We start from the raw sequence: 26,073 nt of genomic DNA, 5'->3' as shown, positions 1-26,073 counted from the left end.
GATGCATGCAAAACATAAAACATCTATATTAATATTACAATCAGAGCTAAAACAGAGTTTGTGAAAGACATTGGTTCCTTATTCTTTTGAGACAGGAGACAGCTAGCTGCCCAGGGGAAGTCCAGACATGATGTCCACTTATTTAGTCCAAGGTTAAGCTATGAAGGTCTTTTGTCCAGCCCACAAGGTCTCCAGCACAGCTGCTAGCCTAAGGAAAGGGACGGGGGGGGGAAGCACCTCAATCTTTTTACTCTCTCCAGAGCTGTCTGTTTTAACTCTTCCATGGCCAGCTCTCAGCATTCCAAGGGCTGTTGAGGCAGCATTCCAAATTCTCAAACGTTTTCCAGATTTCACAGCTCAGCTTCAGAGTTACCTACAATTGAGAGGTTTGAAGTCAGCCCAGGCAGGAAAGTCTGTGAGCCTCTTACCTGAAATTAACTACCAAAATGAGCTGGAAGTGGAGCTGAGGCTCAAGTGTAGCACATTTGCCTTTAGCAAAAAAGTTCAGGGACAGTGCCCAGGCCCTGAGTTCAAGTACACACACACAAAATAGCCACATATTCTAGAGAAATTCCCTCACAAGTACCAAGGAAAACATGTTCAAAAAATTTTTGCAGCAGCATTAGTGATCATAGAAAAATTAATTTTAGCCACTCAAGACAACTGATTGTAGTGAAATTTAAATGAATTAGAATGACAAATATTAATAAGAAAAATCTCCAAAAATTTAAATTAAAAACTTGCAGAAAGATGATCATGTACCAAGCACATGATATCCTTCATATAAAGCTTAAAACTGGCAAAACAATGCAATTATTTTGGTTGCATGCATCAGTGATAAAAACACAGAGAATCACATAGGAATGATGACCATACAATTCAGGATAATGGTGATCTGGGGATGGGAAAGTGGAGAGAAATGGTGTAGTAGAAGAACCTGCAATCATATTTGTAAAGTTTTAAAGTGAAGGACACATCAGTGATTTTTTTTCATACTTAGTGCCTTTTCATACATTATTTCACAAATCTTTTTTTAAGGAAAAAATTGAAGGCATGTCAGTTGTCATATTAGTCCTCATGCTTTTCTGGATTTTAATTTTTTTCAAGTAATAAAATACTGTATTTTAATGTAAACTCTACATGCACGCCTAACTTCCTTTTCTTCATCACCTATATTTTACTGCTAAAATGAATGGAAGGAAATAGAGTGCTGATATTATTTCATAAGTAGTTGAGCCAAAGCTTCCTCTGCTGAGAACCAGAACTTAAAATAAATTAGATTTGGTTCAGTCTGGAGTATTAATTGGATTTAATTATTTATGAGCTCAGTATTATAAGGGCCCATGATCCTTAAAAGAACTAATCACATTTCAAAGGGCACAGAAAAACATATAAATGCAATAAAGTTGCATAGTGGATTCATCAGCATATTAGCTTAATGTTCTATGGAGGAAGTGGTCTATTTGACATCCTAGACACTAGTCTAGACTTTTGCGTCAGACTTTATCCAATGTCATTTAATACCCATAAAAAAGAAACAAAACTTTTGCAGTATGCAAAAACTCAACATATTTCCTAACAACACAGGCATCTTTACAGAAATGGTAGGACAAAGGATGAATTAATTCAGCAGTGTACTCACTAGATACTATGTTGAAAATGAACTATCCAATTTGTAGGGGAGAGGGGTTAGGAGGGGGAGAAAGGGAAAAAATGAGGGAAGAGGTGACACTGTTCAAAAGAAATATATGCAATACCTGACGTGTGGAACTGTAACCCCTCTGTACATCACCTTTACAATGAAAAAAGAATATATATTAGATACATTGATAGATGACTATCTGGAGAGTACAGGTGAATGAGTAAAAATAGAATAAAATGACATGCAAGAAAGCTTTTAGGTGGACTGATGGTGACAATTAACTATAGAGATTGTAAAGTAAGAAAACTCTCAGCACTTAAGAATTTTAATGAACAAACAAACCTGGTCCTAGGATTGAGAGGCCAAGGTTCTCTGCTCCCAAGAAGAAAAGAATGTGATGTGATGAATGTCATAGGTGCAGCCATCAAGCAGGCTTTAAGATTCAGAGCTGTCCCAGCAGTAATAAGCAATAAGTCACAAGTAATAAGACATCTCAACATCACATTCTGCTCCAGGTAGAATGCATCAAGAATGACAAAACTGGTATGCTTTTCTTGCCAAAAAACCCACATAACCTCAATCAAATCATAAGAAACTATTACAAAACCAACTTTTACAAAATCCGTGGCCAGTACTTCCAAAAGTATTAAGGTCATGAAAAACAAAAAGAGACTGAAGCAATGTTGAAAGCAGCAGGAGACTAAGGAGATAAGATAACTAAATTCAATTTGAGATCCTAGATTGAATCCCCAAACAGAAATAGGACATCAGTGAAAGAAAAGAAAAACCACACAAAATTCTTGTGTTTTTATTTGCTATGATGCCAAGTTAATTCCCAGGTTTTTATAATTATGTTGTAATTGTGCAAATTAGTATCAGTAGAGGAAGCTGCATGAAGATTTGTACAGAAACTCAGAGCTTTTTATTTTCCTGAAACTTTTGTCTAGGATTCTTTTTTCTAATTTTTTCTTTTTTCTTTTTTTGTAGGTTGTGGGGCTTGAACTCTGGGTGCTGTCCCTCAGCTCTTCAGCTCAAGGCTAGTGCTCTACCACTTATGCCACAGCACCACTTCAGGTTTTCTGGTGGTTTATTGGAGACAAGAGTCTTGTGAATGTTCCTGCCTGGGTTGGCTTTGAACCACGATGCTCAGATCTCAGCCTCATGAGTAGCTAGGATCCTAGGCCTGAGCCACAGGCAAACTGGCAGGATTCTTAATAAATTTTGTAAATCTAGGCTTTGTGGATAAATTTTTGGTCATTGAACCAATTTCACTGTTAATTATTTGTCTTTTCAGATTTCTATTCCTTCTCGAGGCAGTTTGGATAGTGCATATTTTGCTCAAACGTTTTCCATTTAGTGAAGCTGTGGCTAAAAGTGGTAGAGCACTAGCTTTGTGCAAAAATGTTCAGGAAGAGGACCAGGCCCCAAGTTCAGGACCCACGACCTCCAAAAATGTTTTCCATTTGTTGAAGTCTATTTTTAGTTTTGTTGTTGGTTGTGGGGCTTGAACTCTGGGCTTGGGCGCTGTCCCTGCGCTCTTCAGCTCAAGGCAAGTGCTCTACCACTTGAGCCACAGCACCACTTCCGGTTTTCTGGTGGTTTTTATTGGAGATAAGAGTCTCCTGGACTTTCCTGCCCTGGCTTGCTTTGAACCGCGATCCTCAGATCTCAGCCTCCTGAGTAATCTCAGCTGAGATTACAGGCTTGAGCCACTGGCACCCGGCTAAGTCTATTTTTAGAATTTGGAATGACATCCATCTACATTAGTCTCTAATAATCTCTGAAATCTCTGCTCAGCTTATGGGTTACACCATCTTTTTTATAGTTAGCACTGTTCATTTGTGTTTTATCTTCTTCTGTTTATTCCTTGATCAGGACTGTGGGAGCTTTGTCCTTTTTAGTTAGCCTGTTAAAGAATCTGTGTTGCTGTATCAATCATATTGTTGTTGTTGTTGTTTTATTATTTTGGGCAATTATTTGTTTCTCCATTTTTCTTCTATTTTTTCTTCATTTTCTTCTATTTCCTTGAGCTAATTCGATTACTCTTTTTCTAACTTTTTTGGGGTGAAAAATTTTCTTATTCATTTGCCATTTTTACCCACTAAAGTGGTCAGTCATAAGGACATAGTTATTCTAGCTCTATATTCCTGCCACAATTAAGTTTTAGTATGTAGCATTTTTCAATATGCAATTTTGGAGATTTTAGTTTTTTGATACTGGCACTGGGGTTTGAAATCAAGGGATTGAACTGTTGCTTAGCTCTTTCAACCTTAGGGCAAAGGCCCTACCATTTGAATCAATTGTATACTTTTGACCTTTTAGTGGTTAATTGGAGATAAGAGTCTCAGATTTGACTTCCCAGGCTGACTTCAAATTATGATTCTCAGATCTCAAACTCCTGAGTAGCCAGGAGCACAAAAGCAAGCCATCAGTAACCAGCTCAACCCTCTGACTTTTGATTATTGTAAGTTTTTCACTTATTTCAAGTATACTTTATTAGTATTATTAATTTTATTTTATTGAAACAGGCATTCTTGTGACCTAAAGAGTATCCTGATTATTTTATACAAAGTTCACTGTACAATTTTAATAAATACTGCCCATTTATTCTATACTTCATCCAAAAAGCTATTGGCTGCCTGAAAAGAAGGCTTCAAAATAGAATATTCATAATGTTCTAAATGCTCTGAGGTTTCCTCCTTGATCCAACCTCCCACATCTTTCCAACAACTTTGTGTACTAATTAAGCTTATTAAAGCATACTGTTAGCTTGATTTGTAATTCAGTTCACCATCTTCATACAAATTACAGCCAATAAAAGTTTTTAAATTACCATCTCTTCTCTGGCACTTGCAGGTATCAGTGACATTTGTGTGTGGATAGAGGTTAGGGAGATTTGTGATTGTGCTGAAGAATATAGGTCTAGAATCAGTACTTATTATTACTGGTGTTAAAGAATGACAAGTAATATCCTGACTAATTTATATATTCCCACTACTTGAAACACTGAGCTAAGCTAGAATCTGTAGACAAGGTCAGGAAAGTCACTTTAAAATGGAATCTAATGAGATTTAATATACAAGGGAAAGGATTCACATATCCTACTCTGTGGTTTTAAGTGTTCTTTTCTGGAAGCTTGTGATGTCAGAAGTGATGGCCCTAACTCAAATAGACTAAAACACACACCAACAGTTGTTATCCATCACTCCCTGTGGAGTCAAGGTTCTCCAAATAAAAGGAAGCGATATACCGCCTCCCTCCACAGTTTATTTTAATCACTTTTTGTATGTTTGTAGAGGGGCTAGCAAATTCAAAATCTACTTGAGTTCGGCAACTGAGGGTAGTTACAATGTTGCAATCCAACTCTGAAGTCATCTATTGGCAGAATTCCTTTTTGCTTAAGGAAGGACAGAATTTGCTCCATTCATTCCTTCAAGTGATTGAACAGGGTCCATTCACAAGATGGAGAACAATCCGTTTTGTTCAAAATCCACCAATTATAATATTAATATTATCAAAAACATGCTCACATAATGTTTGACCAACTATCTGGGCACTGTGGTTCAGACAAGTTACTAGATAAAATTACCCATCATAATAAGGTTGGGTACCAGTGGCTCACACCTTTAATTCTAACTACTCAGGTGGCTGAGATCTGAGGATTGTGGTTCGAGGCTAGCAGGAAAGTCCATAAATCTCTTATCTCCAAGGAACCACCACAAATTCAGAAGTAGAGCTGTGGCTCTAATGGTAGAGGACTAGTTTTGAATAGAAAAATCTAAAAGACATTATGCAGAAAGGACAGTGCCCAGGCCAAGTTCAAGCCCCTGTACCAACACACACACACACACACACACACACACACACACACACACACACACACAAGATTAACCATCATATTGCCTGCCCAGGGCAGGAGAAGCCAAAGTGGGCTGGCATTTCAGTCCTTGGGAAATGAGTGCCTGGGAGGGAAATGACCTGAAGACAAAGCTTAGTTTTAGCCTGCTGCTTCCTAGCCACTTGCTAGTCTTGTGACCTTGGATAGTTTAGTAAAGTCTCAGAGTCTCATATCATTTTTCCAACTAAATAATACAATTGTGAGAATTAGAGGGTTAATTCACATGTAACATCCTAGGTTCCCTTTGCAGATACTCATTAACACTCTGGGTCCAGATGGAGGAATATTCTCTGGCTACTGCTTCATTCTGAACATAATTTATGAGATGATTCAATACCCTAGGCTCCAACATGGCTCACAAACTCACACTCCACTTATGATTCTGTCTTCTGTATACACGACCTAAGAATTCACACTGAAAGGATCCTCTTGTTGTTCATGAAGGCAATCACACCCTTATTCATAAACCAGTGTCTGCATCAGAAATCATTACTAAAAAAAGAAATCTACCCTAGGAAAGTAAAAGAAAAAAGAGTTTGTTATCAAGTCTGGAAGATGGGAATCTCACAGAGACCTAATTGTAGAAAAGGTTACGTTAAACAATAAAATGAATTACCTGGCTCTGTTGCTCTGTGGGGATGCATATCTACTTTTTTTTGTCGGTCGTGGGGCTTGAACTCTGGGCCTGAGTGCTTTCCCTCAGCTCTTCAGCTCAAGGTAAGTGCTCTACCATTTGAGCCACAGCACCACTTCCAGTTTTCTGCTGGTTTATTGGAGATAAGAGTCTCATGGCCTTTCCTGCCCAGACTGACTTTGAACCACAATCCTCAGATCTTAGCCTCCTTAGTAGCTAGAATTACAGGTGTGAGCCATGGGTGCTTGGATACAATAATCTTATTCATACCTCTTCTACTTCCTTTACTTCATCCCTGTACTTTAGGCTACATGAACACTTCATGAACTTTCTGGCCTAACCTCAACATGAATGACATGTAGCTCTCTCTACACAGGGTATCTGATTAACTCAGTCTCTCTTCTTAGATCCTCCTTGATCCAACTTCCCACATCTTTCCAACAACTTGGTGTACTAATTAAGAGTATTAAAGACTATTAAAGTGTTCTTCTCTTTCTTTCTCCTTTCTCCTTCCTCTGTCTTTCTTTCTTTCTTTCTTTTCCTTTTCTCCCTTCCTTCCTCCTTTTCTTCTTCTCTTCCTCCTTTTCTTCTTCTCTTCATCCGCTTCTTCCTCCTCCTCTTCTTCCTCTTCCTCCACCTCTACTTCTCCTTCTTCTCCTTCTCCTTCTCCTCCTTCTCCTTCTTTTTAACATTTGGTGATAATGTTATTTCAGTTCACACTTGCTATCCAGATGTTCTTAAGGCTGAGCCATGCCCTCAGCCCTGTCTTTTTTTTTGCTAGTTATTTTTTTACTTGTGGGTACAATCTGCCTATTTTAGACTTCTTATCACGGCTAGGATAACAGGTAGAAGCCACCACATGTAGCTCTTTATTGAGAAGAATCCTGGCAAAATTTACTGTCCATATTGGCCTTGAATTGTAGATAGGATTGCAGGCATGAGACACCAGTGTCCAGCTATGATCAAATTCTTTTTTTTTTTTTTTTGTCAGTTGTGGGGCCTGAACTCTGGGCCTGGGCGCTGTCCCTCAGCTCTTCAGCTCAAGGCTAACACTCTCCCACTTAAGCCACAGCACCACTTCTGGCTTTTTCTACTTATATGGTGCTGAGGAATCGAATCCAGGGCCTCATGCATGCAAGGCAAGCACTCTACCACTGAGCCACCTTCCCAGCCTGTGATCAAATGCTTAAGAGAGTCTAAGAAATCAAAGGATACATAGGTCCTTTGGTCAGATGATCTATATCAGCTGTTGGCTAAGTGAGAATGATGTGTCACATGATGAATGAACTGATCAAACTGATCCAGGAATGTAAGTAAACATTTAAGCTTAAAAAGAAAGCTTAATAAAGCAGGTAAGGTCACCTACAACTTAGTTTCTAATATGGTTATTTATCTGGGTACCACACAAGGTTGTGTCTGCCCTTTACACCTGCATCCCCAGCCCAAAGTTAGTCCTCAGCAAGCCTCTATATTTGCACAGGAGATTTCTTCCCAAAGCAGAGAAACCAAGGCTTTTCTGCCTCCCTAGTTTGTTTTTTGGGGGGGAGGGTCCAGTCGTGGGGCTTGAACTCTGGGCCTGGGTGCTGTCCCTCAGCTCTTCAGCTCAAGGCTAGCGCTCTATCACTTGAGCCACAGCGCCACTTCCGGCTTTTTTCTTTTTGCTTATGTGGTGCTGAGGAATCGAACCCAGGGCCTCAAGGCATGCAAGGCAAGCACTCTACCACTGAGCCAACTTCCCAGCCCATGCCTCCCTAGTTTCTAGGGGCTCCAGTTGCCACTTGACTGGTCAGGGGAGGACCTTAACCCCTCATTGTATGACTTCTACTTGTCTGCCATAGTTTCTGGAATGGGCTGGACATCTCGAGTCATGCTCCTTTTTGCCTCTACTGCCCCCTTCTGTATCTTCCTTGGTCTTTGATTCCTCATTTCTCTGTGTTCATATTGATCCAGCATCCATCTAGGATGTTCTTAGTCTTGTGTTTTACTCCACTCCTGGATAAGCTTACTGAAAACATTGGCTTGAAGGCTGAGAGACAGACCCAGATAGAGCTGGATTCATGTTAGGTACCCTGAGAGAACAAGCCTAAAACAGCTGGTCTGCCTTCACTACCAAAGTCCTCCCTTCTTATCTGTGGCTTCTGTTGCTACAGATTTTATCAATTGTAGACCTAAAATAGTTGAGGAAAATAATTATGTTTGTACTGAACATGGGGCAGACTTTTTTCTTGTCATTTATTCTTCAAACAATTTAGTAAAACAATTATACCTATTACCATTTGCATTTATTAGATATTATATATATTACAGATGGAAATATGTGAGGAAGGATTGCATGGGTTATACACTAATTTAACACCATCTTGCAGAAGGAAATTGAATATTCATGGATTTTGGTACATCCTAAAGCCAGACTTCCTCAGACACTTGAGGGACAGAGAAAAGAAACACCAAAGGGAAGTCGCAGTGAAACATGAGACAGAAAATGTGAAAGCTGGCAGGGCTAGGTTTCAGCTTTGTCTCCTAATATTTATTAGCAGTAGGTTAGTTTTCTGAGGCTTAGTCCTGCCAGATAAAAATAGCAAGTCAGGAGTGATGATCTATGCCTGTGATCCCAGCTACTTGGGAGCCTAAAATTAGGGCAATCAAAACTTGAAGTCAATCAATGCACAAAATATGCAAGACTCCCATCTCAACAGAAAAATATCTAGATATGATTCTGTGCTTGTCATTGCAGCTATGCTGAGAAGTAGGAGTAAGAGTATTGAGGTTCCCACCAGGCAAAAGTGAGACTTTATCTCTAAAGTAATCAGAGCAAAAAAGAGTGGGGACATGGCTCAATTGGTAGAGCACCTGCCTAGAAAACTAGAAGTCCATGAGTTCAAACTCCAGTACTATTAAAAATTATTATTAATATACTTTAAGGAACAGAGTTGTTAGGATAAGTGAGTACCCAATAACTATTAGTACATAATATTTATTTTTAAATAATTTTTAAAAGCATTAAGAATAGTACTGTCTAATCTCTCAGAAAATGGTAAAATGCAGAAATCTTGATGTGCCATTCAATCGACTCCTCACTTCTGAGAAGCAGGCTTCTGTCTGCACTCCATTCGTCCTACAAGGTCACTGTCACACGGGGGCGGTGAAGAAATGATGACTATATTTATAGCACTTAGGGAAAGCATATTTTGGGTTTGGAGAACTTCCTCCACCTAAAATCCTCTCCTGTAATAAAAGTTTAAAGTCCTTCCCTTGCAGCTTACCTTATTTTTTCCCTCCTTAAACAACAGCAGCAATGTCACATTGCAGTTTCTCTCCCTGGGCAAGTGCCACTGTACTAAAATATATTTCTGACTGAATTTTGGTTGAAGGGAACATTATTTCTAGGTCATTTTTCCCTATGGCTAAGAAGTATGAAGTAATTAAAACATTATTTGTAAACAGGAACAAGAAATAATTTATAGCCAATATATACAGTCATTTCACTCTTCCATGAACTACCATATTTATGTATTTGAATAAGACCTATGAATACTAACTGGCTCTTTATTCCAGTAAATGAGACTGAGGTGAGAGGGAACTGAGGGAGGAAAGTGTGGGTAACATAATTGAAAAATAAGATGGAGCGATGTATTTTAGTTGCTTGTCTGCTGCTGGATCATTTTGTGACTTAAACTAAGTACAACACTCCATGCTCTGATTCCCTACCAGGAAAATTATGACAATAGAACTATCAGGAAAGTATGGTTTGAGATCCTATTTTTAACAAAGGAAGAGAACATCAATGCTGATGTTCTCTTTGACACTTCTGAATTCAAACAGGAAAATATTCAAAACAAGTCAACGAAAGTGTGATTTTTAGTTATCCTTGGTAACTATAAAGATGCCCTTTTCAATCTGGGGTTTATTAAATTAATAGTGCTAATATTATTGCTTAGGCAAAGAGACAGGTAAGTAGGTAATTGACAAAAGGTGAAACACATTTAGCCAAGAAACATACTGAACTATTACCAAGCCCCACTAATAATGCAATAATACAAAAACTGCAAGCAGAATTAGGCATCATTTGTTTGTTTGTTTGTGGTGTTAGGGATTGAATTCAGGATCTCATGCATATTAAGCAAGCTCTCTACCACCTCCATGAAATTAGAAATAAAAAATTAAACTGAACATTCAAGTCTAGGTTTCTGAGGATGTAGGAAAATGAGCACATTAGATATGAGAGCACAGTTACTGCAGGATTTTGTGGGGAGAGAGATGAGTTCTAAGCTTGAACTCAGGGCTTGAGCGCAGTCCCTTAGCATTTTTGCTGGATACTGATGCTGTACTACTTGAGCCACAGCTCCACTTCCAGCTTTTTGGTGGTTAATTAGAGATAAGTGGTTCTTGTACTTTTCTGCCTGGGCTGGCTTCAAACTATGATCCTCAGATCTTGGCCTCGTGAGCAGCTAGGATAACAGGTGTGAGCCTATAATCCTATAGTGACTGGTGTCTGCCAACTACAGGATTTTTTAAAGCAATCCAGTTTTTAAACTGCTTGGCCCCCCTCACACACACTTTTTTTTTTTGGTCATGGGGCCTGAACTCTGGGCCTGGGCACTGTCCCTCAGCTCTTCAGCTCAAGGCTAGCAGCTCTACTACTTGAGCCACAGCACCACTTCTGGCTTTTTCTGTTTATGTGGTGCTGAAGAATCGAATCCAGGGCCTCATGCATGCAAGGCAAGCACTCTACCACTGAGCCACCTTCCCAGCCCAAACTGCTTGCCCTGTGAGCAAGAAATGTCACTGTGAGGAATCTGTCTTATTGAAATGTTGAGCAAAGCTGCACCTATGATGCTGTTTGGTGCAGCACTGTTTGAGATGGCATGAAAAGGAAACCTTAACATCTATTAATAAAAAATGATTCAATGACTTATGATACATCCATATTGCCATCTGCCACAATTAAAAAGTAAATAAATTCACATATGTTGACAGATGGGGTGGAAAGGACTGTGGATAAAGTATTTTAAGTTATAAAAATAAGTTGTAGGATAATATATACAATATGATCTCATTTTTTCAAAAATCTTTGTATGGAAAAACACTAAACTAATAAGAGGAAAATTGCAGAAAGTTAGGAGATGGCTTTTCCCTCCCTCCCTCTGTCCTTCTCCCCCTTCCCTTTCTCTTTCTTTCTCTCTTTTGTTTTGTGTGAGTCTACATTATAATTTTTTTATAGTCATGGCAACTCAGTTATTTTGACAGTTATTAGGCAACTCGGGGCCCGGGCACTGTCCTTGAACCTCTTTGTACTCAAGCTAGTGCTATGCCACTTGAGCCACAGAGCCACTTCTGGCTTTTTCTGAGTAGTTTATTAGAGATAAGAGTCTCATGAACTTTTCTGCCTGGACTGGATTTGAACCGTGATCATCAGATCTCAGCTTCCTGAGTAGCTAGGATTACAGGTGTCAGCCACTGATACCAGATTATAAATTACTTTTGTTGTTAATATAGCATGCAACTTCATACAGACTAGCTTTTACAATTCTTTTTGTACACCCATCCCCCACACTTCCTCAGGCCAACCTGTCTTCCCTTCTCCCACAATACCAGGGCTTGAACTCAGGGCTTCATACTCACTCAGCTTTCGCTTATAGCTAGGTAGCTGGTGCTCTACCACTTGAGCCACTCCTCCAGCCTGGCTTTTTGCTGGTTAATTGGAGATGGAGGCCTGTGGAGTTTTCTGCCTAGGCTAAATTCAAACTATGACCATCCAGATCTCAGCCTCCTAAGTAACTAGGATTATACATGTGAACCATTGATGCTTGGCTGGGTTGGGCTGTGGAGGCATTCTTGTATAGGTAAATTTTCCTGCTAATTATAACAGAATATTTATTCACACAAATTCAAAATGTAGAAAAATAAAATCAAATAAAACATGAATCTCACTCTCTAGGGATAAACTGATATATTTTTGGTATTATCTTCCAGTCTATTTCCTGTAAATTCGAAATGAAATTAGAATTATTATACAGAAAAATCATATACTGACTTATCCCTTAATACTTTTTTGAACATTTATCCATGTTTTGCATCACTTCTGTTGTAATTTTATAATCATGAAATATACCATACTATGATATAACATATTGAACATTTTGGTAGGTTTTGAGTTTTTTTAAAAAAAGTTTTGGCTGGGAATGTGGCTTAGTGGTAGTGCTTGCCTAGCATGCATGATTTGATTCCTCAGTACCACATAAACAGAAAAAGCCAGAAGTGGCACTGTGGCTGAAGTGGTAGAGCACTAGCCTTGAGCAAAAGAAGCTCAGGGACTGTACCCAGGCCCTGAGTTGAAGCCCCAGGACTAGCAAAAAAAAAAAAAATGGTGACACTGGGATTTGAACTCAAGGTGTCATACTTAATAGACAGTGACTCTATAGTTTAAACCACACCTGTGGCCCTGATTTTTTGCTATAAAAAACAATACATATATGGAGTGCTCAGCCAGTTGCCAGATTGATTGAAGTATCAATTGCCAACTGAAAGTATCAGTCAACTGAAAGATGTGGGGAGGGGGGAGGGGGGTGTGTCACTGATAATTTTTCCAGGACAATTTTTTTGAAAATAATAGTATTTCCATGAATATTTAAAAACAATTTGAAAAATGTGAATCAGGGGTTTGGCTCTGAAGTCATGATGGATTCAAGTTTAACATTTCCAAAAATTATATTAAGTGAAGTAAGCCAAGCCCAAAGAAACATGGGTCCCATGGTTTCCCTTATCTGCAATAACTAGTATATGTCTAGGACAAGCAGAAAAGGTTAAAAGCTATGTACATATGACCATATAAAATGATGCTAAGCGAAATGAACCCCAAGATAGGGACAAAAGAGGTTTATCTTTGTTACTATTGTTTTTAATGTACTTATAATGTACTATGTGATTTTTTTTGTTTCTCTTGTGTGTTCTTCCCCCCATGGTATAACTATATTTGATTCCGGTGCCCGGAATCTTTGGAGAGGGAAAAGGAAATAACAAAAAGCTGAAATAAGGATAGATGTTGACCCATTGTAACAATGAGATATACAAGATACTATGTTGAAAACCAACTTTACAACTTTGGGGTGGGGGGGAAGGAAGGGATGGCAGGGGGAAAACAAAGAAAGAGGTAACAATGCTCCATAGGAAATGTACCCATTACCTTACTCATGTAACTGTAACCTCTCTGTACAGTATCTTTACAATAAAAATATATATTATATTAAAAATGATAAATGAATTAAAAACTTAAAGAAGTTTCACATTTCCAGACTTAATATATCATGAGTATATGTGTTTGTTGCTGTATCATCCTAAAAGACTGACCCATACCCCTTGTTGGTGAGTCTTTAGGGATGCTGACACTGGTTCCTGGGGGATGCTGGTGTAATGGTGGGGATGGTCTTCTTCCTTTGTTGTGCAGATGGTGGACTTAGCAGTAATTAATTGGCGTGGTATACTTTGATACTTTAAAAGTATCCTTTGTCCTTCTATCTTTCTCCTAATGACTTTACCACCAATAGTTAATTTCTGTCTAAATCATTGTTCAGTGATGGTTGGAAATAGCAGTTTTTTACTTCCATCATTTCTCTCATTATATGTCTATCTGTCTATCTATCTGTCTATCTATCTGTCTGTCTATCTATCTATCTATCTGTCTATCCTGTTATTCTATTAAGTACAGCTGTCCTCTCCAAGTGGAAAGACTTGTTAGTCTGAAATATAGCTTCCACTAGAAAAGCAGAATATTTAATTTCCCTTTAATTATCATTTAAATTCTTGGTATATTATCTTTTCAGGTACCTTGCCTATTTGCAAAGAGAATGTTCCTCATCCTCTTACTGATATGTTGGCATTCTTTGTCACATTCAACATATATTTCCCTCAGTTTGTTTCCTGAATTGTAATTATTTACATTTTTGCATATAAATATATTTTATACTTTAATCTAGCCTATTAACTTTTTCTTGGTGATTTCTTCATTGCTTTCTTGCTTAGAAGCCCTTTTGTATCCAAAAACAAATTCTCTTTTCATTTCCTATATCTGCCTTATAATTGTTTTATGGCTGAGATTTTATTTTACAATATAGAATATGCCTTGTTGTATTTTTGGTAGTACTGGGGTTTGAATTCAGGGCTTGTGCTTACTAGGCAGGCATACTTCCAGCTATATGTCTCTATTACTTTATTTTTGGAGGTACTAGGGTTTGAAATTAGGGCTTATGCTTGTTAGACAGGCATTCCGCCTATGAACCATATACCTTCAGCCACACACACCTTTTCTTTTTCTTTGTAATACTGGAAGGGAATTCTATGGCTTGGAAGGCTTCTTAGGTGACTGTATTCATGAAAGCCAAGAAGAATCAGCTGAAATGAAGTGTGACATCTCTGAGAAGCTCAAGAAAGGGGCTCTCTGATAGCAGAAACTGGTATGAATTTGGCTCTGAGTCCTCAAGTCCTTGAGCTTGCTAGGCAGGCAGTGTAACACTGGGAGCCACACAGCTATCCCGTCCAGAATGTGCTTGTTTACATGGTGGGCAAATGCAGTCATAATATTCAATGGACATTGTGAAAATGGAACTGGGTAACTTGAGGGGATGTATAGGGGGGAGATAAATGTCCAACACAGTGAGAACTGGAATGCCCATAGGGTTTATCTATGAGGGCTGGGGAAGGAGTTACTATTTAATTTTCTTTGGTGCTAGTACTAGGGCTTGAAATCAGGGCCTAGAAAATGCTCCTTAGCTTTTTCACTTGAGGCTGGTGATATCCCACTTGAGCCACTTTTGCTGGTTAATTGAAGAGTCTCACAGACTTTTCTGCCCAGGCTGGCTTTGAACTCTGAGCCTCAGATCTCAGCCTTCTGAGTAGCTAGGATTACAGGATTGAGGTATGAGTGCTGGCTTAAATTATTATTTTTTTAAATCTCTAGTGGTATGACAAAAAAATCCCAGGACAAACCTAAAACTTAAGAGGTTAAAAGTCAGTGGAACAAGATTTTTATCAGAGGCCTGGTTTGGAAACATCAGCAGGAAAACAGGACACATGGGAAGGAGTCACATGAATGGATGACCTCAAATATTCCCCACTATCTGAGCCTACTGAGATGGCAGAAAGGCTGTGGTTTAGCCTTCCACATTAAGAGCTGGAATCTGCTCTTCACCAGACAACGTGTACCAGCACATATCCTCATCTCCATATTTAGTGGACATGTCTATAATGAGAACTGTCTTAGCACAGCCCTGCCGAGGACACCGTGGACTTTACAAGGAAGGAATGATACTATCTAAGCTGCAATGTCTGATGACAAGTGCTGTAAGGATTTGGAGTAGTGTGTATGTGACTGTGTTCTCAGGGGTGCTTAAGAAGACAGAACATAAAATTAGGTAAGGGAGAGTTCAATGACTTGGACACTTTCTTTCTTTCTTTCTTTTCTTTTGTCGGTCGTGGGACCTGAACTCTGGGCCTGGGCGCTGTCCCTCAGCTCTTCAGCTCAAGGCCAGCGCTCTACCACTTGAGCCACAGCGCCACTTCTGGCCTTTTCTGTTTATGTGATGCTGAGGAATCGAGCCCAGTGCCTCATGAATGCGAAGCAAGCACTCTATCATTGAGCCACCTTCCCAGTCCTGGACACTTTCCTTCCTTCCTTCCTTCCTTCCTTCCTTCCTTCCTTCCTTCCTTTCTTTCTTTCTTTCTTCCTTTCTCTCTTTCTTTCTTTCTTTCTTTCTTTCTTCCTTTCTCTCTCTTCCCTTCTTTCCTTCCTTCCTTCTTTCTTTCTTTTCTTCTTTCTTTCTTCCTTTCCTTTTTTTTCTTTCTTTCTTCATCGGCCATGGGGCTTGAACTCTGGGCTTGGTGCTGTCCTTCAGTTCTTTCAGCTCAAGGCAAGCTCTCTACCACTTGTGCCACAGCACCACTTTCTTAACAAATGGGGAAATGTCATTCTTTCTGATGGAGGCATAGAATTCCATTGTGTATATATACCACATTTTCTTGATCCATTCATCTACTGAGGGGCATCTGGGTTGGTTCCATACCTTAGCTATGGTAAATAATGCTTAAAGAGAAACTTCTCTGAAGAGGAAAGAAGGATGGCCAATAGACGCATGAAGAAATGCTCAACCTCCCTAGCCATAAAAGAAATGCAAATCAAAACAACATTGAGATACCACCTCTCCCCAGTGAAAATGGCTATAATCAAGAACTCTAATAACAACAGATGTTGGAGGGGATGTGGACAGAAGGGAACCTTATTGCATTGTTGGTGGGAGTGTAAACTTGTTCAACCACTTTGGAAAGCAGTATGGAGGTTCCTCAAAAGACTCCACATAGAGCTCCCCTATGACCCAGCAATCCCACTGTTGGGCATTTACCCAAATGTTCACAAACACGACCACACTAAAGCTACCAGCACGACTATGTTTATTGCATTATTTACCAGAGCTAAAATATGGAACCAACCTAGATCTGTTTCTATTGACTGATTTTTCACCTGTCTATAATCCATGTTTTCCTGCTTCTTGATACATATAGAATTTGTGTGTGTGTGTGTGTGTGTGTGTGTGTGTGTGTGTGTGCTGGTCCTAGGGCTTGAATTTAGGGTTTGAGTGCTGTCCCTGATCTTTCTTTGCTCAAGGCTAGCATTAGCATTCTACTACTTGAGCCACAGCCCCACTTCCAGCTTTTTTTGGCACTTAATTGGAGAGAATCTCACCAACTTTCTTGCATGGGCTGGCATTGAACCACAACTCTCAGATCTCAGCCTTCTCAGTAGCTAGGATTATAGGTGTGAGCTACTGATGCTTGTTCATGTAGATTTTTTTCCTCTTCGGTCGTGGGGCTTGACCTCTGTCCCTGAGCTCTTCAACTCAATGCTAGTGCTCTACCACTTGAGCCACTGTGCCACTTCCGGTTTTCTAGTGGTTAGTTGGAGATAAGAGTCTCACGGACTTTTCTGCCTGGGCTAGCTTTGAACTGTGATCCCCAGATCTCAGCCTTCTCAGTAGCTAGGATTACAGGCATGAGCCACTGGCGCCCTGCTTCACATAGAATTTTTTAAGGGGGTACTAGACATTGTGAATGTTACATGGTTGAATACCTGGATTTTTTTGTTGTGTTTCTTTAAAGATTGTTACGTTTCTTTCAACTAAGCAGTTTAGTTACTTGCAGATCAGCTTTTACAACTGTGTTTTGTATAATTTAGCCTTATTTCTAAATGTGGTCTTTCTGGGGTCCCTCTACTCAATGTTCCAGGTTTTTAATAAGAATTCTCTATTGCAATTAGTGAGAACATGAGTGTTTCTAAACTCGAAGCTCTAGTAATTGTTCAGCTTAAATTTCTCAGTAGTTTTTACTTGCCAGTATATTAGAGTCTTTAAGGATGTTAAATCTACATAAAGATTCAAGAGAGGATTTATATATACGCTGGAGTTCTTTCTCTGATACTTTGATCTGTAACTATCAGTTATCTCAAGTTTTCTTTATTATAGTTTCCATCTCCTGAGTTAGCAAGAGGACTGTACTCTGCTTGACTTTCTTTCATCTTGTGCTTAGGTTAATAAGCACAAGATGCAATCTGGGGAAATCTTGGAGCATATTTATTTTCGTTCTCTTTAAGATCACAATCTTATATCTGCATCTCAGTGCTTGAAAGCATTTGTTTCATAGACTAGATCATGTTTTCTATTATTTATGGCAAGAGACAGTGTGGTAGTGATTTCTTAGTTATGATTGGATGACCTTAACATTTAAAAAATGTAAACTTTGTATTGGATAATGAAATATAGAAATATAGTTTGATGAATCTTTATTAATTGAACACACCATCCTTCAGATCAAGAATGTTGTTAGTGTTCCATTTCTAATACTGATACTTCCTAGAGGTAAGAAATATCCTCACTTTTATAAATAAAATAGCATTTTTTGTTTTCAATGTCATCTAGGTAGACTATTGTACATGTGTTTTTCACTCAGTTTTGTGATTGTGAGATTCATTCATACTTTGTGTATAGTTGTATATTATTTATTCTTTTTCCTAAAAATTACTTAGAGTATATAGGGTACATATACAGGTACTTAGGATACATATACTTAGGGTATATACCTAGAAAACCAATCTATAAAGTCCCTTGGAGTTTACCTCTGATTTATATATATCTTCAAAGAACCTACCTCATTGTTTCTTTACTGAGATTACCCATCATCATTTGTTGCCATCACCAAAGCAATTGCCCCCCAAATTGATTTTTAGTAAGCCTTCTTGCCCTCTTCCAATCAATTTACTACAGATTTTAAATGAGACTTTTTACTATTATGTGAACATGAAAATTCTTCCTGTGAATATGCATATGGATGAATTTTTTGGTGAATGTATAAGATCATTTTTGTTGAATGTGTAGTATATCTGGGATGAAATTTCTGTGCTAACTCAACAACCACCAAATTTATATAATTAGTTCACATCTTTCTTCTGAATGCAAAACATAATTATCTAAAACTGCTTGACATCTCCATTTAGAAGCATCTCAAATGTATCATATCCCAAACCATTTGTTCTTCCTTATAGGATCTTTGAATCGGTAAATGACTTCTTAATCTATCTAGTTGCTTAAGGGGTCATTTATAATAGTCTTTTTTTGACCCTTACCAGCAAACTAGTCCATTAAGTCTCTGGAGTCCACCTCTGATTCATACATATCTTCAAATTATCCATCTCCTTCCCTCTTTACTGCTATTCCTCTAGTTTATATCACTATCATTTATTGCTTTGACCAATGCAACTGCATCCAAAGTGGTCTTCTGTAACCCTTTTTGCCCTCTCTCAATCTATGCCATAAAAAATCAAGTGAGCTTTTAAATATGTAAATCAGATTCTACTTAACAGTCTTTACTAGCAGACCATTGACCTTAGAATGGCTTTCAAATTATACTTTGAAATTTACAAAATGGCCAATGAGAGCAAGCCTGGTCTAGCCCTGTCTAATCACAGCCTGAAGTTTCTGCCCTACATTCCAATCACACAACTTACTTTCAAGTTTTAGAATACTCCAAGTTATTCTGAGGCCCAACTTCACACACAAGATTTCCTTAGCTGGAACATTCTTAAATGCCTTTGATACATAGTGTTTTAAGCTCTTCTGAAAGAGAGGGGAGGGGGGCTTTTCTCTGATACTCCAACATGAATCCACCATTGTATCCTTTACATTTTTTTCTTAGTAGCACTCACCAAAATATATGATTTAATGTTTATTGCTCTTATTGCACTCTTGGTGGACTGTTAGGTTTGTTCCTGTAAACAAACATGGAGCCTGTCGCTTTGAAGACATTTAATAAATGCTTGTTTAACAATACATGACCCCGTAAAAACTAGAAAGGTCTATAGGGTCAGCGTCAGGCATGTCTCTGCGTGCTAAATTTCTTGTGTGTGTGTGTGGGGTCGGTGTATGTGTGGGGAAGCGGGTCAGTTCCTTTCCTTGATGACCTTTATCTGCAAATTAATCCATTAAGGCCCTGGAGTTCACGTCTGATTTACACGTCTTGATAGAAGATATCCAGAAGGATACCTGCTTGCTTTAGGCCCTCGTAAGAGAGACAGACTGCTTTCTGACATCGGGCGGTGGGCGGAGGAGATTAGCTTTAGTTTAGTCTTATCCCCAGAAGACTACGCCATCACCCAGAGCAGGTGCCTCCAAAGCCGTCCATACCTCCTGGAGGGGGCGGGACGAAGGCGACCCAGGAAGTGGGCGTGTTATTGTGTGCTTCCCACAGATCCCGATTGGCCAGAGCGAGTAGGGGCGGGGTTTGACTCAGCCCGCGCTAGCCACGTTGGAAGTGGGACAACCACGCAAAGAGGGTGCTCCCGGCCCACAAGGCCCTGCGCGGCGCGTCCCTCGGAGCGGCGGGTCCTGGCGCGACAGGTACGGCCCGGCCCGGCCCGGCCCCCTCAGTCCTGGTCCCCTCCTGGCTCGGGGTTTCCGGGCCGCTTGCTTTACCCTCCTGCCTTCTGCTACGGCCTGCTTGGGGGCAGAAACCGAGCCTGAGCCCGAGGAAGGGAGCCGGGGACCCCCCGCGTCGTGAGGCCGCGTAGCTCGGGGGTGGATGTGGGGGTTAAAGGGACCCCGTCCCCGTCCTCCTCAACGCGGGTCTGAGGACCTGTGGGCCGCGCGGCGGCGGTTGCTCCTCGGCTGGCCTGGCCGGGGTGAGCACAGCCCAGGGGGAGGCTCCTGAGGAGGGGCGGTCATCCCGGGCTGCTCCCGAGCGGTGGCGGGGACTCCGGATGTCCGGTCCAGCCAGGCTGCTAGGTGGCCCCGGAGAGCTTCAGGTGACATTTCCTGCCTGTCTCGGGCAGGGCAGGACCGGAGTTGGCGTCTTGTGGGGTTTGAATGAGCCTGGAGCGGAGGTTGGCCCGCGCCGGCGCTCAGAAACCCTCGGAGGCCCTATTAGTGGCACTTTGAGACTTCGTGTGGTTAGAAGGGAGACGAGAGCAATTAGCTCGGCCAGCACAACTCTCCACGGGGAGACCTGCCACCAGCTGTTCTGAATCCTTGTGCGGCGGGGGGGTGGGGGAAGGGGGGAACGGGAGAAACAACAGCAGTTTTAGACTTTTTTCCTTCTGCTACTTGGGTTCCTTTGTATCATACCTGGGGCTGGGGGGCCGCTTCATAACCAGCCCCTCCCTATCTATATGCCTGCCTGTTCATCCCAGAACCAGTATCTGCCACCAAAGGGACATGAGATTCCCAGCGAATAGCTGGAAAAACCACTTCTTAAAAGTCAGTACCACCTTCTGTACTCACACGCCAAGAATGTAAGGCATTTGGCAACAGTTCCTTAAGCGGTACCTATGATTTCTGGTACATGAAAGTTCAGAGTCGACATTTGTGACTACGTCCAAATGAGACGTGTACACATTTCCTACTGAGAACCATCACATCAGTTTAGTGCCTCCCTCCTCCCCCATAGTATGTGATGAAGTAAATTTTAAGTATATTTTATGTAGGTATATGAGAGAGAGCTGTGTATTATTAAAGGAGTGTCTGTGATCTTCCTCTCCATGTACTTGAGTAAAAAGTTTGGATATGTTGAGAGGCAGTGTCTCTATAGGGTTGTTAGAATTAATCTTAAATTTATTTTCCTATTTACTGGTTTAGGGATTGAACAGATTATTTAAACTTTCTGGGCTTGAGTTTCCTCAAAGGCAAAATGAAGCAATAATACCAAGGTTATTTGAAAGGTCTAAGTAATGTGTATAAAGTGCCTGGTCCATAAAGAATAGTCAGTAAATAGCAATATCGAATAATATATCATCTTTAGTGCATTGCAGGGCATGTAGGGTGCTTTACAAGATGAGGTGGATGCTCTTAGTATCTTAAAAAAAATGAGGCCAGGTGCTGATGGCTCACATATGTAATCCTAGCTACTCAGGAGGGTGAGATCTGGGAATCTTGGTTTGAAGCCAGCCCATGCAGGAAAGTCTGTGTGCCTTTATCTCCAATAAAGTCAGAAAAAGCCTGAAGTGGCACTGTAGCTCAAGTGGTAGAACTTTAGCCTTGAGCAAAAGCAGCTCAGGGACAGCACCCAGGCCCTGAGTTCATGCCCCAGGACAGGCACAAAAAAGAAAAGAAAGAAAGAAAGAAAGAAGAGGGGAGAGGGAGAGGGATAGAGGGAGGAGGCGAGAGGGAGGGAGGGAGAGACAGAGAGGGGGAAGGAGGAACTATTATTAGTTGCCATAGTTTACAGGTGTGGAAATTGAAGTTTAGTAAGGCAAAGCTTGCCCAAGTTTATATGAGAGAGAAGTGGTAGAGCCTGGATTTGAACCTGGACAATCTGGTCCCATGCAGAATGGGATTCTCTTAACTGCCTTCCTCTTACAACTTAAACACTTATGTAAGTATTATTCAAAACTTAGTAGCTAGATAGATTCTGAATTACTGTTTATCTCCCCTTATTGCTTTTTGAGGCTGATACAGCACTGTGATGTAGAGATGAAAGAAACTTGGGGCTTAAGTGCTAGTTGTGCCATGTATTACCAATGTGAACTTAAGAAATGAGACTTAGTTTCCTCATCTCTAAGATGTGTTAATTTTGTGGTCCTGAACAAGTGTTGTGGTCTAACACATTTGTGTATGTGTTGGGTGCCATGTTCCTAGAAGTGAATCTAATCTATTGTGGAGTCTTAAACACACTATGCAGTGCAAATGCCAATGATAGGAGGATCATACTAGAGAGACAGAAGGCGTAGGCAAAATACCAAAATAATTCTGATTGTTCTTGGTCCCCCTTTCTTCTCTCCACCAAATCTTTTCCCACCCAGTATGTCACAGTTAATATAATCAACTAAGAGAAAGCGATCTCCCCCTACCCAGTCCATCATATTTACACAGTCAAATCCCCAAGTTAAATCCCCTTGTTATTCTAACAGATCTTAACTAATACTTTTAATAAAATAATATGTTAGTGCTTCCTAGACTTTGATACTGTTGCCTATGTAAGCTAATTTGATAAGCCAAAGACATTTAAAAAATACAGCTCTCCAGAAATTTTCATGCACACATTTAAATGAAAGAAAACTTGATTTCAAATTAGGAGACAATCTTACTATTTAAAAACTCACCTCACAGATATTGTTGCCAATAATATAGGGCAAAAGTCAATTCAAAGACCAATATTTGGAAAGTATAGTAGTACAGGTTCTATGGAAATTTAAGAATTTTGAAAGTGGTATTTGGGTTTCAGAAGTTTAGGGAATGATGAGCTAAAAAGTGACCCCATTATAAAATGTCTTTTTCTTTAAAGGAATAATGAAAGGTTTTGGCTGTGAAGTAGATAAGGAAACTACTCATATTTGGGTTTAATTACTTTCTGAGAGGTGTCCTCCTAATATTGTGGGTCTACAGTTATTGCCTAACAAGCTTCTGAAACAGAAGCTTGTTATAAGCAAAACTTACCACTTAATGATACTAGAGTTGTTAACTCTGGTTTGTCATTTTGGGAATTTATATTTCTGAGACTTTACAGATGTATCTAGATCCTAATTTGGGATTTTTTTCTCTCTCAGTTGCAATTGGAGAAAGAACAGGTCACTACTCAGATTGCCTGTGAGTTTTCTACTATCTTTTTTTTTTTTTTTTTGTCGGTCGTGGGGCTTGAGCCACCAGCGCCCGGCAAGTTTTCTACTATCTAAAGGCAGGCATTACATATATACACATATGTATTGAACTCTGGACCTGGGTGTGCTGTCCCTGAGCTCTTCAGCTCAAAACTAGCACTTTACCACTTTAGCCCAGCGCCACTTCTGTTTTTCTGGTGGTTAATTGGAGATAAGAGTCTCATGTACTTTCCTGTTGGGAGAAAATGAGGGAAGAGGCGACATTGTTCAAAAAGAAATGTACTCATTACTTGACTTTTTATAATCACTTTTACAATTACATAAATAAATAAATTTAAAAGGAAATGGAGCAATATCTTAAAATTTTATCTGTGGCTCTAAAAAGAAAAAAGCAACTATTGCTACCCCCAAAGCTTCCTGTGCAATTGTGTTGTAATCGGAAAAAATAAAAAAAGCTAAACTAAACCAAAACAAACCCCAGACTTTAAACTGCCTGGATTTTTTTTTTTAATTTTTAAATTTTAGTCCCAGAATTTTTTTTTTTTGCTCAAAACTAGCACTCTACCACTTGAATCACAGCTACACCTTTTGCTTTTTTGTAGTTTATTGAACATAAGTGTCTCAAGGACTTTCTAGGCTGACTTCAAACTGCAATAATTATATATCATCCTCTTGAGTAGCTAGGATTACAGGTATGAGCCACCTGTACCAGACTTGCCTGGACTCATTAGTTATATTCTAATCCTAGCTTGGCCTTGATATGGACAGATTATTATTTTTTTACTAGCACAGTTCAGATGAGATACAACGTTTTATTTTGTTTTTAAAATATAAAAATCCAGGGGCTGGAAATGTGGCTTAGTGGTAGAGTGCGTGCCTAGGATGCATGAAGCCCTGGGTTCAATTCCTTAGTACCATGTAAACAGAAAAAGCTGGAAGTAGCACTGGCTTTAGTGGTAGAGTGCTAGCCTTGAGCAAAAGAAGCTCAGGGACAGTGCCTAGGACTGTTCAAGCCCAAGACTGGTAAAAAAACAAAATTTAAAGGGTGAAGATAGTATGTGTTTATTGAGAAAGGACTACTTTTCCTAAGGTGATTAGGTCCATCTACAAAGAAGTAAAATCTACTGTGTTCATTGAACATTGATCCCAGTTTCATAACTGGTTTGAATACTAACTCAAATTATTCTGGGGGGAAGAGATTTAATTCTTTCTCTTAAGAAAAACGTTTACTGGAGCTGGGTGCCGGTGGTTCACGCCTGTAATCCTATTACTCAGGAGGCTGAGATCTGAGGATCCAGGTTCAAAGCCAGCCCAGGCAAGAAAGTCCATGAAACTTTATCTCCAATAAACCACGAGAAAACCGGAAGTGGCGCTGTACCTCAAGTGGTAGAGTGCTAGCCTTGAGTTGAAGAGCTGAGGGACAGCGCTGAGCCCCAGAGTTCAAGCCCCACGACCAACCAAAAAAAAACAACCAAAAACCAGAAAAATGTTTACTGATAAATAGAAACAATTCTCATATCTTTTAAGGATTTTGACTGTTGGGATGTTTCTTATTATAATTTCTCATACTAGTATGTAGTAAGAACATCAAATATGCAAAACATGTCTAGTTTTTCTTTAATAAAGTGGACAGCAAACTTTGTTGTCTTTGTTCTTTTTCTTTTTTGGGTCCAGTCGGGGGCCTGATCTCTGGGCCTGGGTGCTGTCAAATTTTGAATCTTTACCTGTTTCCTTTGCTACTAGTAAATAAACACTTAGTGACATTGTACTTTGATGACCTGACAGTTATTTACCTCAGATGTAGACTTGTTTTAATTCAATCATTTTCAAATATATCCCTGAGATGATAATATAGTAGTAATTTTGGAATTTGTTAAAATTAGAGATTCTTAAGTTCTAATCCACAGGGGACCAGAAATCTGAATTTCCAACTAAGCTCCCAACTTCTTTTATAAGGTTGTATTGAATATTTTTATCAAAGTTTAATTAGTTACTTGATTGCTTTCAGAACCAGGCCTGTGAAATTCTTGTCTCTGTTTTTGTAAATCATGTCTAGAATCCGGTAAAAGAGACTAATTATGGTCAATTTTTTGTAAAAAGATTGAGAACAGCTTTATAGCAAGTATTCCTCTTCTTTTTTTAGGGGGAGGGGGTGGTCCTGGGACTTGAACTCAGGCCTTGATGCTGTGTCTGAGGTTTTTTTTTGCTCAAGGCTAACACCATTTGAGGCACAGTCCACTTCTGGCTTTTTGGTGGTGGGCTTGCTTCAGACCATGATCTTCAGATCTTAGCCTCCTGAGTAGATAGGATTGTGGGCATGAGCCACTGGTGCCAGTCAAGTATCGCTTTTGCTTTCGGATTTCTACTAAATAAGATTATTCTCATACTGTGAGAATAAAGTATGCCTACTGTGAAACATTGTAAACACTTAGAAAGTTACATCCATAGTATTCTTTCTTAAAGGGATGAATATTATTCTGACATATATACAAAAATTAAATCTGTGAGCTGGGCACCAGTAGCTCACACCTGTAATCTTAGCTACTAAGGAGGCTGAGATCTGAGGATTATGGTTTGAAACTAGCCCAGGCAGCAGAAAAGTCTATGAGACTCTTACCTCCAATTAACTATCAAATAATCTGGAATTGAAACTGAGGTTCAAGCGGTAGAGCACCAGCCTTAAGCACAAAAGTCCAAGGACTAGTAAACGCAAACACACACACACACACACACACACACACACACACACACACACACACACACACACACACACA

At 39.7% G+C, this 26,073-nt stretch overlaps 1 protein-coding gene across 4 annotated transcripts in view; it reads left to right on the top strand.

Moving 5' to 3' along the window:
• Positions 1-20,062: 20,062 nt before the first annotated feature.
• Positions 20,063-26,073, top strand: part of Sec22a (SEC22 vesicle trafficking protein homolog A (S. cerevisiae)) — a 48,644-nt gene continuing 42,633 nt past the window's right edge. For 2 of the 4 annotated variants that reach the window (XM_013019506.1, XM_013019507.1), the window contains exon 1: positions 20,093-20,108. The gene's annotated coding sequence lies outside the window, so the exon portion shown is untranslated. Of the gene's footprint in view, positions 20,109-23,248; positions 23,289-26,073 lie in introns of all 4 variants that reach the window. The other 2 variants (XM_013019505.1, XM_013019508.1) reach the window with 2 other exon arrangements.

The sequence above is a fragment of the Dipodomys ordii genome, unplaced genomic scaffold, assembly GCF_000151885.1.
Source record: "Dipodomys ordii isolate 6190 unplaced genomic scaffold, Dord_2.0 Scaffold45, whole genome shotgun sequence".
NCBI classification, from domain to species: Eukaryota; Metazoa; Chordata; class Mammalia; order Rodentia; family Heteromyidae; genus Dipodomys; species Dipodomys ordii.
Note: the sequence above shows the minus strand (reverse complement) of the source record. Positions and strands in the feature narration are given on the sequence as shown.